Here is an 18621-nt window from a genome sequence, read left to right as displayed (position 1 = left end):
TTTTTCAATGTAGAAAAACAACGTTCACTTTCGACACTGGTCGTTGGAATAATACAGAATAATTTTATTAACATGACAGTTTCACTAAAACATTCGGCCAGGTTTCTATCGATAAGAAATTGTAAGACTGCCAACGCATTTGCCGCATAATAAAAATCTTTTCTGCGATAAATAACACAAAATTCACTTTTCAGTTTTTCGCGTAACGGTATCAAAATCATCGGTAGGAAAGTCTGTTTCATATTTGTTGAATTTTTCCAAAAAAAAAAGTTTTGAAGCCAAAAGATGTTCGGTAAAATGAAACCTATATTTGGCCTGATATCACACATTCCGTTTGTTTGTGCAGAATATGATACTGACTGATGGCGCTTCTTCGGTGGTGAAGGTGAACAATCTAAGTTACTTCTTTTTCTGGTCTTCTTGACTGGCTTTACAACTTGGGGTGAGTCTTTTCCGCATCAACTATAGTCCATCATCCTATATAAATCAGCTTCAACATCATCCGTCCATCTTTTTCTGGGACATCCTATTGATCTTCTACCGTCTGATCTCTCAAAAAACACTGTCTTTAGCACCATTTCTTCCTCTAATCCTAACACATGACCTGCCCATCTTATACGGTTAGCTTTTATATGTCTGACGGTGTTTTCAGTACCATAGTCACGAATTCAGCATTGCGACGCCTTCTCCACTCTCCTGTGAATCTATCTCTTTGGGCTCCAAATATCATTCTAAGAACCTTCCTTTCAAATCTTCGTCTTTGGGTGCCGTGTCCGTATTCAGAAGTTGGCCGTCATCATGTTTACAATTTCCTGAAACCTTTCTCTGTCGGCTGCTGCGTGAAATAATTCTTCTACTGTGGAACCACACCATTGTCTAATATTACGCAGCCATGAAAGTTTCTTTCGACCAATCCATCTCTTTCCTTCCACTTTTCCTTGTATTATAAGACGAAGTAGATGGTATTTAGGTCCTCTAATTATATGGCCGAAGTATTCTGGTTTTCTCCTCTTTATGGTGTTTATGAGCAGACGTTCTGAATTGATCATTTGAAGAACATCTTCATTGGAAGTGTGCGAAACCCACGATATTTTTAGGATTCGTCTATAGCACCACAATTCGAATGCTTCTAACTTATTTAGCACTGTGGTTTTTAACGTCCATGTCTCACAACCATACAATAGGATGGACCACACATTAAATTTCAGGACTTTCTTACGAATATTCATCGACAGATTTCTGTTGCACAAAACTGGTTTCCAGGTCATAAAAGCCTTACGTGATATTTCGATCCTGGTTATTATCTCTTCATCAGAGTCAAAATTTACACTTAACCAGCTGCCAAGGTATTTGAAATGGTTTACCCTTTCGATCTCCTCTCCATTAAGAGAAATCAGACCTTGATCTATATTGATCTTTCCAACTGCCATCCACTTTGTCTTTGAAATGTTGATTTTTAGGCCTCTCCGATAACTTGCTTCACTGACTAGATTTAGTAATGTTTGAGATCTTGTAAATTTTCTGCAAGAATGGCTGTATCGTCAGCGTATCTAATATTGTTGATTACTTCTCCACCTAGTCTTACTCCCTCTTGTCTGTCATCTAAAGCTTCCCTAAAGATTTCTTCAGAGTAAAGATTAAAAAGAGTGGGTGACAAAACACAACCCTGCCGTACTCCACGTTTGATGGATATTTTTTCAGTCGGACTGTCTTCATTTTGGATAGAGGCTACTTGATTGTAATATAAGTATTTCAGCAGTCTTATATCATAGTGGTCAAGTCCTGCTGCCCGTAGGCAATCGAAAAGTGTATCGTGTTGTACTCTGTCGAACGCCTTCTCGAAGTCGATGAAACAAACATAAACATTCTTTCGGAATTCACAACTTTTTTGTAATAGAACGCGCATACAAAATTTTCCCCTTTCAAATACTAGCAGCTTATTTATTTCCCGCTGATATAGAGTCCATGTTTCCCTTCCGTATGTAACAACTGGACGAATAATTGAATTAACCAGTCTTAATTTAGATTTTCTTTTTGGCAGCTTAGATCTTAATAATTATGATAGGGAGTATAATGCTCTATTTACCGCAACTATCCTTGCTGAGACATATTTTTCTGTGTTTGTTATCTGTGATTACCGTCCCTAGATATTTAAAATCTTTTGCTACTTCGAAATTTTGGTCATTAATAGTTATGTTCTGCCTAACTCTTAGTGTTGGATTTTTGGTTACGCAGACATAGACTACCTGTTTCCTCCTCGAGTTGTGAAAATACTTCTTTCACGTCTCTTGTACAATGAGCGACTGCATATAGATCATCAGCAAAGGCAAACAATAGTTTTTATACTCGATTCGCAAATCCCCCTATTAGTTCAAACGATATTTTACTTATTTCATATTCTAAGGAGAAATTGAATAGCAACGGTCATAAGGGGTCTCCTTGTCTAAGTGCTGATGTTATACTAAATGGCATCGATGTTCTGTTTCCTATCTTTACCTGTGCATATGAGTCTGTCACGCACATTTGGGTTAACTCCATTAATTTTCTTGGTATTCCCATTTCACCAAACCCCCACGTACGCCAAAATTTGGTGTACATCTCGGTTGAATTCCCAGTTTTTTTCTAATATTTGTCAGATCGTAAATATTTGATCTATTGTTGACCTTTCAGCACGAAACCCGCATTGATAGTTCCTTAGAATATCTTCCAAATACGGAGTGAGTCTCTTTAGCAATATAATTGATAGAACTTTATACGCTGTGTTAATAAGCGATATGCTTCTATAGTTTTGAAATGTTCTTTATCTCATTTTTTATGTATGGGTATTATAACGTTTACTTTTCATTCCCTATGCATTTTCTGTTGTTGCCATACTGTTAGAATAATGTCATATAATTTTGTATGTAAAACGTTTCCTCATTTTTTATCAATTCTCCATTTATACCATCATTTCATGGCGCTTTGTAATCTTTAAGAAATGTTAAGACATAGAGAAGCAATACGGAGCAGAGGACGCCCACCAAATAGATTAACTGACGACCTGAAGGTTGTTAGCAATAACTGGATGCAAGTCCCACAAGGCAGCGACAGATGGAAAAGCTGAGGGAGACCTATGTCCAGCAGTGTGCGCATACAGGTTGTTGTTGTTGTTGATGATGATGATGATGATATTTATGAAATAAAAAAATATATTTTAATGATACTGTTACCCCAGAATCTCCTAGCCTAACAATCGAACGCAGACACTGCGTCGCCAGAAACTGGTTGAAAGATCGAGAAACAGAACCGGTATTCCGATTTTATTCCATACTTATCACAATATTGTATATTTTGTTTATTAGATTTTGTAGGTCTTCTCCGCAATTACCCAGCATTAACGTATCGTCGGTATATCGAATATTGTTCACCATTACATCATTCAGAATACTACATTCTGTTGTCTCCTTTAATGCTTCCTTAAATATTCTCTCTGAATGCAGGTTAAAGAGTAACGAAGAGAGTACACAGCTTGTTTTATATTGATTTTCATCTACTCCCAACACAAGTTAGCAATTATCCCTAGATGATCGCGATGGAAACTTGTACTGGAATCAGACAGCGCAAATAAAAATTGGTAACCAGCTATTGGAAATTAAAATCAGGGCAGAAATATTTAAATACATCTACTTATAAAATATTTAATAGCTTACCTAAGTCGTTAAAATTTGATATTTTTGAAACTTAAACGTCTGTCTATTTAAAAACACTTGCATTAAATTCTAAAGACTTCCACCAATGAAGAACACCAATGAGAAGTATTTCACTACAATTTCCGATTCCTTGACATAATGTAAACCACTGTTAAGTAAATAAATTTACCAAAATTTATTTTCCTTATCATATCAGTAAACACGTTAAATTTGTTCAGCGGTCAACCACTAAACTCCACACCTTATTAATGAATAGGAGTATAGAAACGTTAGTCAATATTTTCTTGAAAACAGTAAAACCTATCAACGGGTCGAAACTGTGAATCATTGTTTATAGACGCGTTTGGTAGACACCTTACCACAACAATGAAATTACAACGTCAACGGATTAGTATTCGGTTTGTTCAACTTCGAAATTATCAGCAACAGGAAATGTTTTCGTGAGTAATATGGACCTAGCAAATAAACATTTAGGTATCCAGTTCTTGCAATGTATATTATGTAAATTGAAATGTTTTATGTATTCATGAAACCACTCGTTATTATCCTTGAAAACGAGGTTCCTGCTAGTTTGACCGCATATACATAAAAACGTCTGTGAACTTGATTTATATTATCAAAGTTAACATGCCATCGAGAAACGCTCTAATTAGAGCAGAAATTGAAAGTTCTGAGTAGCTAATTTATCTACCTCGACACAATGCACTTCTTATTGTTAATGGCATTTTCATTGTAAATTGTTTTTAATTGCCAAATATCGTCATCATGATTCTATCTTTACAATTATATGCCGGTTCTAGTCTCCTCAAAAAGTTATCTGCTTCTTCTTCTTCTTCTTCGTGGAGTTGTCTTGATCTTTAAGAATCGTTGATGGTCATCTTGCCTCTGATCTAATTCGTTTGCCCCATTTCTTAAATCTTGAAAGATTTCTTCTTCCTCTTTCATAAGTGACTGATTCAACTCATCGATTTAATCCATCATTCCTTGTCTTTAGTAGCACCCCATTTGGGCTTCTGTATTTTCCCGCATTTGCATTGAATTCTTTTTTGTTGGACTTATCTTTCTTATAAAAACTTCTGAGGTTTTCTATATATTTAATTTCTTTTTTAAGGGGTCTCGTTTTTATGTGTATTCCCTTTTCTTCGTTTTGGTTGGTTTTTCTCTACTGTGGCTGTAGTTTGTCGGGTAAGCATTGTCGTGTTGTTTTTGCAGTCCCAAGCCCAAATTACAAAGAATGCGGGTGAACAGTTAGTAAATAAGCCCTGTCGGTTTAAACCAGCCTTCATATATGAAAGTTAGCTTAAAATTTTTGGAAAATATAAAAGAAATACGACATACCTTAAACAATTCTACAAAAACCCATATTTGGGCATTAGTCGTTCAAATGTGGGCGACTAATGCCGTTATTAAATAGGCATATCTTAAATCATCAAAATCAGATTTTGGCGCGAGAAAATACCTTTCTCGCGTATAGTGAGAAAAGTAAATCCTGAGGAGCAAAGAGCGAAACTGAATCAATGAAACGGTCTCTGTACTGCAATGCCGAAAGTATAGGTTATTCCACGAATATACGACTGTTTGGGATTATTGCGACAACGAATATTTTACTGTGTAAGTAGAAGTATGAAAGTAAATTGGTCTAATTATTATTCCAATAAAAAGGGTCTACTGTTAGTATGACATCTGAACTAAAATTATTTCAGTTAATAGATGTTCAGATAGACGCAAAATTTATTGTGAGATTTAATCCGAAAATAACAAAAAATTTTACGCAAACGCTCATTTTTACGCAAATATGTTCATCAGACATTTGGGTTGGATTTCGGTGAAATGTATACACCAAAGAGGCGTGCCGGGTTTCTTTGATATTACACGATTTTATTACTTTATTAGGAACTATAACTGTAATAAAAATAAATGTACTATTTTTAATATAAATGAAAAGAAATTGGCAGAACGATAGTTCAGAAACCAGAAAAAGAATCTATATAATATTTCACTTTGTTAGTTTTAAATATTTGTTTGCTTTGAGTGGATGTACTCTTAAAAGTTCCGAAAGTAACGGGTATAAGATACCGGCTATTGATAGTTAAAGTACCGAGTCGTTGCAGATATTAAAAAGTAACGAAAATTTACATACAGTTTCATATATCGCCGACTGATTTTAGTTTTAAAAACTTCCGTATAGAGGTTTCCGGTGAAGAGAGGTGTCCGTTAAGAGAGAGTTTAGTGTAGTGTATTTGTTTATCGAAGCCGAAAATGCCGAGACGTGTTTTAGATGTAGACAACTTTATATTTAATGTACTTTCTTATTTTACTGCTGAGAAAACATACGGGGGCCCTTTGCGACCTGTTCAGTCCGTACATAAACGTGTGTGTGATGCACTCTGTATTAGTGAAACAAAACTAAAGTCGGTTTTGCAAAAAGCAACAAAAGTGGACAAAGTGAACAAAATGTCGAACAATATAAATCTCGCCGACAACCAAAGACTATAGATCTTCCCGAAGGTTGCAAATTTGAAATCCTTAGGACAATATATAAAATGCGCGAAAAGAAAGAACATGTTTCTTTAGATTCAGTGCTACAAAAATTAAAAGACAGAAATATATTTGAAATTTCCAGAACAAGTCTCTGGAGAGTTTTAAGACAGATTGGCTTTAAGTTCAAAAAGGAAGACAATAGAAAGGCTTTGTGTGAAAGGGCTAGTGTCGTTCACAAAAGAATAGAATTTTTAAGAAATTATAACAAATTTAAATAAGAATGTTCTTCCTTCGCTTATTTAGACGAAACATGGATTTTTGCTAAAGGCGGTATCAAACGAATTTGGCAGGACGAGAGCATAAAATCCATAAAACACATCGATAACGAGGGAAAGAGATATATTATAGTGCATGCAGGTGGAAAACATGGTTTTATTGAGGGAGCAGATCTTGTGTTTTCATAGAAATCAAAATCAGCTGATTATCATGATAATATGAATACGGAGGTGTTTGTGAAATGGTTGAAAAAAAAACTGTTGCCAAGTTTTTGGAAATTTTAAATAAGCAACCAACAAACACCTGAACCGTAGGTAAAATAAAAGAATGGTTAACGAATAAAAATATTACATTTTCTCAATACTGTTTTAAGCCTCAATTACTAACGTTAGCTAAAAGTCATGCACAACCAAACATATATATAGTAGACGAAATTATACATAGCTTTGGACATCGTGTGTTAAGACTACCGCCCTATCATTGCCAATTCAAACCAATTGAATATATTTGGGAGATATGCAAAACATATTATGATAACCATATTGGATACAAGGGTTACAGTGACGAGGCAGTCTTGGAAACATGGCAATAAGTATTGGATATTGCCACTCCTGAAATTTGGGGAAAAAGTGTAAAAAAATGTGAAAACTTAATTGAAGAATGGTGGAACCGAGAAGGTCGCATCGAAGCAGTTAATCCTGCTATAATTTACCATCTGAATGAGGATAGCGACGACAGTGATTATGGCTCAAGCAACGAGCTTGAGAAATTTGTCATGAAATTATGAGGCATTCATCAATGTCCGAGGGATATTCGGCGGATAATTTTTCGAAAAAAAAAAATCATAACTCAACATAACGAAACATTTATTTATTAAAAGTACAGTTAGTGAAAGTACAATTATTAAAATTTAAGTTAACATTCTCATTGCCGAAACGTGACATTTTAAAATTTATTTGGATGAAGTTGTCAAACTCGATCGTGTTGTCATAGGGATTGAAAATTGCACTGAATGCAATTATCAGTCTAATGTTCACATGATTGGGTGAAATTGTTCCACATGACACAAAATGACGAAATTTGAATGGTTGTTAGAACAGTCGAAAAATTATCGAAATAATAAACTTCCAATAAAAAAAATTGCCGAGTTACAGATTCCTTCCAGGACCTTAATCGTCCACGAAGCTCTCCTTTGTCCTAGACTAATATTCGTATGAGTTTATTTTTCCAGAACATCGCAAATAGTATAGTGTTGGTTATTTTCTTTTTAATATTGCAAACTACACGTTGCTTGCAACTATTGGCAACTATTGGAGTAATTAAAGTTACTCAGGCATAACCAAGCTAAATTTTTAGACGCCAACGTCTACATTTAAAATAATAAAACTATTTTTATACACTCCAAATTTGGTTATGCTTCATTAGATGAGAGAAAAAAATAAACAGGTCATTCCACCGAAACATAAACTAGTTGGCCTTCTTGGATTTTCTTCCGCTCTACTCGACAGTGACCAAGAACGAAATATATATTTCAGTCAAAATTAACATAAATTTTTCCCACAAGAACTTTCGTAAATTTAAGATAAGATTTAGTGACGTAAATATATATGTTTCTTCCGTTAGGTAAATGTTCATTAACAGAATTTCTTGGCCAGTAGGTCCTAAATTAAATAGACTTTAAATGTTTTGAATTTAATTAAGGAAAAGTAAAAAAAAAACATTAGATTTTAGAGCCAGAAGACAAATAGATTAGCGAATTAATTCAACTAATCGCTCGGTCCAATAAAACTCTCTTGAAAATGTAAACTTCAAAACTACAAAATAAATTATTAAATCTTATAATAGACATTAAAAGGTCTCTTTCGATATTAATTACCTTATTAAATAAATACATCATAAGCAGCTAAATTATCATTAGGAACACCAAACAGTATATAAAAAATATTTTGTAGGGATTGAAGAAATAGAAATATTAGCAAAGTACAAAATAATTAAATGTGAGGAAGAAAATTAATACAGAAAAAGATAAATGAACTTTAGGTTTGGAAATGTTAGTATATTTAATAGTTAGTATCTTAGCCTCACTAAGATACCAGCATGTTATCCTGAGATTGCTAAACAAACTGCTTGAACAACAGCAGTTTCCAACAATGTTGCAAGAAGCTAAGGTTGTCCTTATTCCAAAAGGTAGAGGTGAAGAGGAAGAGTTACGATTTCGGCCAATTTGCCTTCTTAGTTCGATAGCTAAATTGTACGAACAGCTAGTAAAAGGCCGCCCTGAGCGAGACCTAGAAGAAAAGCATGCGCTGAGCGACCGCCAATATGGTTTTAGGGCCAAAAGGTCTACCATCATGGGAAAAAATCATGTAAAATGAGGGAGAAATAACGATAGTAGGGTGGCAGAGAGAATGGGTGAATGATAGCGGAAAGGCAAGGTGGACGAAGGATCTTATTCCCGATCTGAGGCCGTGGTGGGAATGTAAGTTCAGGAAACTAAACTACTTCCTGACGCAGTTTCTGACTGGACATGGTAGTTTTGGCACCTTCACAAATCGAATAGGCAAATCTGCCTCGGCAGACTGTACTGTTTGTGGGGTACCGGACGTTCCCGCCCACATTTTTAACTGCCAGAGATGGGCAAATGAGAGTGGAAATTTCGAGAGGCGAATGGGTTTCGGACTGGATGAAAGAAACGTTGTAAACATAATGTTGAGAGGAGAGATAGAATGGAGAGAAGTACACTGTCTGATTTCTGGGGTGATGAAGAAAAAGCAGCAGGAGGACAGAAGAGGAAATTGAGCCAGGTATCTGAAATTTATGGTTATGAAATTTATGGTTAATATTATTTATTAGTTTATGGCCTAACGGGTGAAACATTTTCTGATTTACGGTAACAGGTATGGTTATTTATAAATTTTTAGTTTTTGATTTTAGTTGTTTATTGAGTCGCAAGACCTCCTTTCTGGAACGGTGGTTAAGGTTTTATCCGGAACACGGTTAATCCAGCACTACCCTGGGGTCTTCTGGCTTAGTATCCTACTTGGCCGAAAGATGCCAGGGTGTCTTGTTCTGTGACGTAGATGTCCAAAAAATATTTCCCCCAACGGTGCCTGTCAGAATTCAATGGATACCTTCTTAGGCTCTTACTGGAATCTGGCAATACGGCAATTAAAAAAAAAGGTTTTGAAATGTCACGATAATTACACAAGCTTAGAAGTCCATAAATTCATTTCGAATATCACGGAAAGCAAGACCACACATAAAGATAATAGAAATTAGAACATGGAAAGACCACTACAAAAAGTGACTAAACGAAGACAGCCAAGGATATGGCTTCGTTTTATTTAAATTTAAAACAGAGTCCCTGTGAGATATCACTGAAACTTTCAAATGAATATCAAAGATATTTGTTTGGACCCTGTTTATGGAATATAACCTCGCACAAGCAAGATAGTTCACATCACCTCCAAATAATACAGATATATATATATATATATATATATATATATATATACTAAAAAAGCGATAAACGCTTGTAATCAATGTTGATCAGACTACAAACACAACTATTTGGGTATGCAGCGGAAGATAGGACAAAGAAGTATTATGTTTAGTCTACCAAAGCTTTCGAAAATCTTTATTTGCATCATCAGGGAGCTACAATAAACAAAATTAGTACAAATTACAGAATAAAAATTATTTTGTATCTTACACTAATTGAGGTTAGTTGTCATGGTGTTTATAAAATGAAATGGACAACTCATCTGTCTCCTAAATGATGGCGAAAACTATCCAAAAATTTTTTGTTTTAAAAACGTTCTTTTACAAAACACAAATTTAAAAATACTTAAAAACACGTATACATAAACATTCAGATAAAATTATGTTTCAAAACATTTACAGAACATAAAGTCATATTATAAAATTTAGATTATAAATATTCTTATTAGAAACAAAAGAATTGTTTGTGAAATCCTTACTACCAACTTAAAGCGACAGAACGTCCGTTCTTAAACTGATAACAATGTAAAGGTTATAGTATACCTAACCGACGCTAAATTTTCTAAAAAAGAAGAGGCAAGAAGACTTATTTTGAAGTGGAAAAGATATTATATATCTCATATATAATGAAACTTATATTATTGACGATGAATTGCCTTTATTGGTAGATTTTTGGTTATCTAAAGTTAACATAATGAGTATAAATTGCTTAAATTGTTGGAATCTGTCTTTTCATTAATGGTTTCTTTTTCTTGAAAAATGAAAGCCATCTCAAGAAACAATCTTTTTGAATAGTTGCTCTCCGTGGATAGGATTTTTTCATTTGGAAAATAGAAAAAGTGCAATATTGTGTTACAGCAAGTACTGGCCTTTAAGTAAAACTCTTTAAGATTTGTTAAGCTTTCGAGTTTATTTAACTCTTTCTCAGAACATACTAAAAATTCAAACAAATGTAGTTTTTTGTTTTTATGTTTAGTATGTTTTGAGAAAGAGTTAATTAAACTCGAAATTTTACAAACCTTAAAGAGTTTTATTTAAAGGCCAGTATTTATATATTTATCTATAACTATTATTATAATTTTACCCCTCACTGTATTTATACTCGTGAATTGAACTTATTTAACTCTATTAACTTCTTTAAAAGGTAAAATCCCTTTTGCTACATGACCAATTTGACCAATAATCCCTCTTTTTTCATCTTCACTTAATTTATCTTAAGATGCTGAGAGATCAAATTAAAATTTCTCAAAGAAATCATTAAGATGGCTATCAGTGATAATAGTTGCGCTAAATGATTTAATTAAATCTGTGGGATAAGAGACTTTTGTTCGCTAGTAGTTTATTGACTAAGCCTTTCTTCGTTAGTAATACACATGATAACGGTATGTAATTATGACTTATTACCTCTTTATGAGGATAATAATGGATTAAATTTGAATGATTTAAAAAGAATATATCTAGTAATTAGCCTATTAAATCACATAATATGTTCTGTAGGATTTAAAAAAAAACGATATATTTAATGATGTAGAAAGTATTGGTTTGTTTAGTAAAGTTTTTATCTTGTTTTAGTTAAGCTTTATTTAAAACCATAATTAGAAAGTTAATCAGGATGTCTTCGATATTATTGTCTTCGATATTATTACGGATGTCTTCGATATTAGAAGAATCTGCAAAAGGTTCGAGAACTGTTCTATTGGGTGAACTGTAAAGATGATGTAAGAAGATGGTGCCGGAAATGTGAACTGTGTGCAATCAGTAATGATCCAGTTGGTAAAAATAGGGCACCCATAAAAAAGTACAATGTTGTTAGTCCTATGAAAAGAGTAGCAATCGATATTGCAGGTCCACTTCCAGAGACGAATGATGGAAATAAATATATCCTGGTAGCCATGGATTATTTTATGAAATGGACTGAAGCCTATGCGATACCAAATCAAGAAGCTGCTACGGTTGCAGAGGTACTTGTTAAAGTACTGTACTGTACCTCAAAATGATCGGAGTTCATTTCTTCGTTGTAATCTTTAGTGGATTTTGAAATGAAATCAAATAAACCATTTGCAATTAGTCAACTTTTACTTACTGTTTAGATTTTTTATTGCAGTCACTATATTTATTCAAATTAATTTGAAGTATAAAAACTTTGTCCTTTCTACATTTATAACAAGGCCAGTAATTATTATAATTTTATATAATTGCTAATTACTCAGTTGCTTTATCACCTATATGAATGAGTTATGATGTCAAGAATAGGAAGCAGTTTTTCATCTTATCAGAATATCTTTATCTAACTTTGGAAATAGAATTATAAAAATATATGTAAAATCTAATGTATTTGATTTGTTATTGAAAGCAAGTAAAGATCGTAATCGTGTATCCTTTTATAAGTTTGTTATGTGGATTTAATGACTATATATACATATAGAAACGGTTAATGCAAGTGAATAATAAAAGTAAAATGTAATGGCATGTCTCGGAAAACAGAAAACAAAATAGGTATATCGATGGAAGGCAACCGGAAATACATATTTCTGACCATTTGGTCGTCATCAGTATGGTGCAGCTAAGTTAAAAACTAAATTGATTTTTCTTCTATTGATTGATTTTTAATTAAAAATGAGGAGGTTATTTCTCCTCATTATTTTTTAAATAATTTTTTTAAAACGATATCCAGAGTGGGAATTGAACAACATTGGAAATCAAAACCAACGAAAAATAAAATTTTTATTACAATCACGTTGTAGTTTAATCCCATGTAAATTATATTAACCTAAAACATGTCATAACAAAATAGTTTCAGAACCTCTTTAAAACGATGATAGTGTGCCATCTTTAAAAAAGATATCGTAGGAATAATTTTTTTATTTCATTTGTTAAAGATAATGAAGTTTAAAATTAAACTGTTTATCTGAATACGAACTTTAGCTTTCACGTTTTTTGATATTTGGAATGCTCAACACTCACGTACACTTAAAATGCCGGTAGCATCATTGAAAATTGAAAGTAAAACTTAATGATGAAATTTAACAGCTTGAAAAATTTCACCAATATCATGTAGGTTGAAGATTTATATGGTGAACTGCGTTGCCTCTGTACTATATGTTATTGATTTGCTTTTACCTAATTTGAACAATCGATACACCTACTGACTGTTTTAATTAGAATGAAACTAAAAATCCAATGTCTAACTGAACACTCGTCATTATTTTAGATTTCATTTTTGTGTTTTATGTAATTAATTAAATAATCACAAAATAAGCCTTACAGAACTTTCTTTGTAAAAAATAAGATACATATATTGTTGAATATTATATTATTCCGTAATAAAATTTCTCGGCATCCTTTCTTTAACACGAAATAGACCACAATTTTCATTCTTATAGGGATGATGAGAAATAAATCATTATCATTCTGGCTTTACAACTCTGCGTGGGACCTAGCCTCCTCAAGAATTTCTCTCCAGTCGTCCCTATCCATCCCTATCTGTATCTGTAGAGTAGGGAGGGCGAGTTAAGTTTCACAGCACTTAGGCCACAATTGACCCATTGTGCATCCTCCCAGGGAGCTGTCACCCTTAGCTCATTGTCCATCCTGCCAATTCTAGGAAGGTGGACAAGTCACCAGGAGACATCTCTATCCATCCCTATCCATCGCCTTTCTCCACCAAGCATGTCTTCATCGATGTTATCAAGGAACCTTGCTCTATGTCTTCCTCTACTCCTTGACCAATGGGTCTATCAAGGAGCGTTTTTCTAGCTGGGTCATTTTCTTCCATCCGCATTACATGCCCTATCCACCTCAGACGTCCTATCTTAACATGTTTTGCAATATCTGGTTCCTGGTATATTCTATAGAGTTCCAAGTTGTATCGTCTTCTCCACACTTTATTGTCATTTACTGCTTCATAGATTCGCCTTAGTACTTTTCTTTCGAAACATCCTAACATGTTTTCATTACTTCTCCAGGGTCTCTGAACCATATGTTAAGACTGTGCGTATTATTGTTTTGTATAGTTTTATTTTTGTATTTATCGATATAATTGTGGATTTAGGGAGAAGATTGAGCCCAAAATAGCATCTGTTAGCCATGCAAATTCTGCGGTTTATCTCTGTAGTAGTATTATTTTCAGTGTTAAGGTATACAAATTCGTTTACTGCTTCGATAACGTCGTTTTCTTTAACAAGTGGTCGTAGGATTTGTGGTTGCGTGCTTATTTTCTTATACTTCGTGTTGTTGGTGTTGATTATTAAACCCACTTTTGTAACTGATTCTTTTAATGCTACATACGCCTCTTGTATAGTATTTTCCGTTCTTCCAACAATATTGACATTATCAGCATAGGCAAGTATTTGCACTGATTTATTATATATTGAACCAATGGTTGTGATTTGTGACACGAATTACTTTTTCCGGAGCCAGATTGAACAGTATACAGGAAAGAGGGTCTCCCTATATGCTTTAAAAGGTTAAGACAGTTCTCCCTGGATTCGTACTCTACATTCAACTTTTTAAGAGTTAGTTTTGTTAAATTTACTAACTAATTTTGTATTCCTAAAGTTCATTCGTTTAGCAAATTCTCATCTGTCAACAAACGCACGTGTTGATATTCGCCGTCTTATTCGTCAAGAGGCTATGAAATATAATTTATTGCCTTAAGCCAGACAGATTCTCATGTTACAGATCCAAACTTGCCAGCCTGTTTAAATTCAAATTGTATTGTGTTGATTTTTAAGTTAATATATTGTGTTATATTTATGCTATAGTTATTGTTAAGTTATTACTGGTCGTATTATTTTTAGAGTTTAGTTTAATTGTGATTTAATGATCAAATTTCAAAAAACTCTTACACTAATAGTTTTAAAAGTAAATATTTTTAAAAATCATATGATACACATCAGTACGTCCCTGTTTGGCTTTCACGTGCTTCTGTTGACAATTGGGAATATGTAAAATGAATGTAGTTTAGCTCTTTCATTACTTTGAACATTTTTCTTCTATTCACAGAGTAGTAGGCTGTGTGTATCAGCTATGTGTATAAATATGTGATGTGTATCAACGCCGTATTCCAGTGTTTTTCTAAAATTTGTTTCAGGGTTGCAATCTGATGAATTGTCGATTTACCACCTCTGAAACCAGCCTGGTATTTTCGTAGTATCCGGTCTGCAAATGGTGCCACACAGTGACATAGTACTATGGAAAATATTTTATACGCTGCATTTCAATATTTCAATCAATGGGGAGGGATTTCTGTGTCAATATTTCTTCTATAAGCTGCTGTATTGCCATTATGGTATCGTGGCCACCTTCTTTATATAGTTCAGCTATATTATAAGTATACACAAAAGAAAAAAATGAAAAAACTTAAATAAGGAACTTAAATATATAGAAAACCTCACCAGAGAGAAAGAATTCAGAGCATTCTATAAGAAAGTTAACATCAACAGAAAATAATTCAAGGCAACCACAGGACAATGTAGAAGTCGGAATGGTGACCTATTAACAACAAGGAATAATGTATTTAATAGATGGGTAGAATACTTTAACCAGGCACTTAAGCGGAACAGACGAGAGGAAAGAGGAACCACCAACGATTCTTGAAGTTAAAGACGCAGATAAAAGACTAGCCAGAAACAAATTACCCGGAATAGATTATCTGGCAATTACCCGGCAAATAATCACAACATCCAGCAAAACCACGTATATTTCATTAAACATTGCATGTCCAACATTTATTTCATTTTCCAAAATCAATTCTACAGAGAAGTCAAGAGTTCTTAAATGAACTTCCCTCTCACTCTTTCGACAAAAAACAAGACAGTAAAGTAACAGGAAACCAACTGGGATTTAGAAAGCTTTGGCACTAGAGAGGCATAATCTATCATATAAACACTCATAGAATTACGACGCATTCATATGTCTAGTTGACTTTAAGAAACCTTTCGACAATACACAACACAGAAGAGGAGTATGACAAGGATGTGTACTATCCGTTCTACTGTTTAATATGTGCTCAGAAGAGATATTTAAAGAGACACTAGTAGACATAAATGAAGGCATATCAATTAACGGAACACTGGTTAATAATCTCAGATATTTCAGACGACATAATACTCCTTGTGGATAGCAGAGAAGGGTTGCAAATTTTGATTGATCGCACTACGTAGTACGGGAGATATGGACTGACTGTGAACACAAAAAAAAAACAAAAATCATAGTTATTAATGAAAACATGATTAAAGACAAAAGAATCTACGTTAAAGAAAAAGCTTTAGACAACGTACCCATTTACAATTACTTGGGATGTAAGCTAAATAAACAATGGAATCGCAGCCTTGAAATAAAACGACGTACTGAGTTTGCCAGAGGCGCTTTAAATAAGATGAAAGCAGTACTATGCAATGGAAAACTGAAAATAGAAATTAGAACTAAAGTACTATGATGCTACGTATACTTTGTCCTTTTATATGGAGTTAAAGCCTGGACAATAAAAGAATGTGGAAAATAATATGGACACAACACGTAACAAACACGGAAACATTAAGAAAAATAAAAAAAAACAAAAAGAAATACTCAACACTATGAAGGAAAGAAAAATGAGCTACTTTGGTCACATAATAAGCAATGACAAATATGAGTTGATGCAACTTGTTATACAAGGGAAAGTGGAAGGAAAAGATGATTGAGGAGACGATCCAGGTCCTGGTTGAAAATTTTAAAGCAGTGGAGTAGAAAAAAAATAGAACTCTTCAGAACTGCTGCCGACAAAGGAAAATGAGCCATGATGATCGCCAATGTCTTTAAAGTATGAGGAAGACAAAGAAGAAGAAGCACTAATCAATTTTTATTGTCAAATGATTACCCGAAAAGCCATTGAGATTGAAAAGCACTTTAATTTACTGAAGAAAAGAGGTGAAGGCACCCAGATAACTTCAACATGGAGACTCACCTTAATTATAACCAAACGTCTCAACCAAACGCCATGTATGTCAGTGAACCACGTCACCTTGGACGGTATCGATGGATAGTGTCCGACTAGTGTACTAGTAAAGTTATCTGAGGGCCCAGGAGACTGGGGGTTCAGGAGACAGGCACCGAAAGCCCTCTGGAAGGCTTCAGAGAGAAAGTTCTCGGTATAGTCAAAGTGGAAGCGGTTCAGTTTTACTTATTTTAAAATATTTTCTAATATAATATTAGCTAGTGTTGTTGAAAGAGGATCCCCTTGTTTCGATCCAATATTAACTGATAACTTTACAGCTGCCCCCTATCGCATTTTTGACTAAAACTTTGTAGGCTGCGTCAAAAAGTAAGATACCCTTATCAATATTGCAGACTATTATATCACTTTTTTTAATATTGAACATATAACAACTTCTTTCCATATGTGTGGTATTAGTTTCTCCCGCTACACATTCTGTATAAAGTTTGTGGCAGCCTTAAAGCCGGACCTTCTTCTTTTAGAACTTCTGCGAAATACCGCTCTCTCCTTGGCTGTTTTTGTTTTTTATACCTTATTGCTCAGTGTTTCCTTGTTGGTTATTTTTAAGTTGTAATAAACCTTTAAAATATGTCGATTTTCTCATTTACTTCGGCAATCAGTTGCGTTTGTTTATTTCTCCTTTTTTTGCGGTATCAGTTTCTTATTTCTTTATTTTTATATTTATCTTCCAAATCTTTAATTATTCTCTCAAATGTTCTTTTTACTAAAGTCTCCTCTTCCTTTGTAGGCAAACTATTTACCAAAATGCAATTATGCTGATTTATCAAAAATATTCCAAAGGTACAACTTTCTAAGAGCACCCTATATAGTATTTATAGTAATTAATTAGAATAATTTAGAGTAATTATTCTAGACTCCTCGCTCGTGTCGGAAGAGATTTGGGTGTAGTTCTTCCAAAATTCATATACAATCTGTTTGTTTTATCTTTAAAAATAAAATGAGTTTAAAGGTGCAATTCTTAATAATTTACCCTCGAAAGGAAACGAGCTCAGACAAAGAAATAAAATGAAAACATTAAAGCAAAGGTATTAATAAACCTAACCATTAATATTTTGTAACGAACAAAAAGTTATTAAAAGATTCTAGGAAAATTGCATCATATTGCAAAAGAATAAACAGTCTTTCTTGAGATATTAGATTACAAATGAGAAGTGATTATATAAAACTAAAATTATAATTGCATCATATTGCAAGAAAATAAACATTCTGGTATTAAATTATAAATGAGAAATACTTATATGCAAACAAAATCATATTTTATCCCAAATTTCGAAATTCGTTTACATAAAAAAATTTTGATACTTATATAATTAAAAGATTAATAGTTAAGTCACATCTCTGTTATTTATTTCATAAAAATCTTCATTTTTCAATAAAAAAAAATATAAAATTAGCACAAGCTGACTTATCCAAACGCTTGTGTGGCTTGTAGAAAGTATATAATTTTTACCAACTAGGTACTCAGGTTGGGATTTCAGAACGTTGAATCTATTGGCAGCAGAAACATACATCCACCATAAAAATCTATAAAATGGGGCGGCTAATCAAACGGGATATTCCACAAAAGGCATATAAAATGATAAACCATAACAGCAAATAACGGTAATCCGGCGAATTGTTAAAGGTGTCATGTAATAGTGGACAATTATACATTCTGGCTTCAAAACACACCATACC

At 33.5% G+C, this 18621-nt stretch overlaps 1 protein-coding gene across 2 annotated transcripts in view; it reads right to left on the bottom strand.

Annotated features, from left to right (window-relative positions):
- LOC140445871 (uncharacterized) overlaps positions 1–18621 on the bottom strand; it is an 83646-nt gene that overhangs the window by 38105 nt on the left and 26920 nt on the right. The window contains exon 1 of one of the 2 annotated variants that reach the window (XM_072538274.1): positions 3690–3982. The exons of the other annotated variant lie outside the window; for it this stretch is intronic. The gene's annotated coding sequence lies outside the window, so the exon portion shown is untranslated. Of the gene's footprint in view, positions 1–3689; positions 3983–18621 lie in introns of those variants that run through there. 2 annotated transcript variants of the gene reach the window in all.

This window comes from Diabrotica undecimpunctata, chromosome 7 (genome assembly GCF_040954645.1).
Source record: "Diabrotica undecimpunctata isolate CICGRU chromosome 7, icDiaUnde3, whole genome shotgun sequence".
NCBI lineage: Eukaryota > Metazoa > Arthropoda > Insecta > Coleoptera > Chrysomelidae > Diabrotica > Diabrotica undecimpunctata.
Note: the sequence above shows the minus strand (reverse complement) of the source record. Positions and strands in the feature narration are given on the sequence as shown.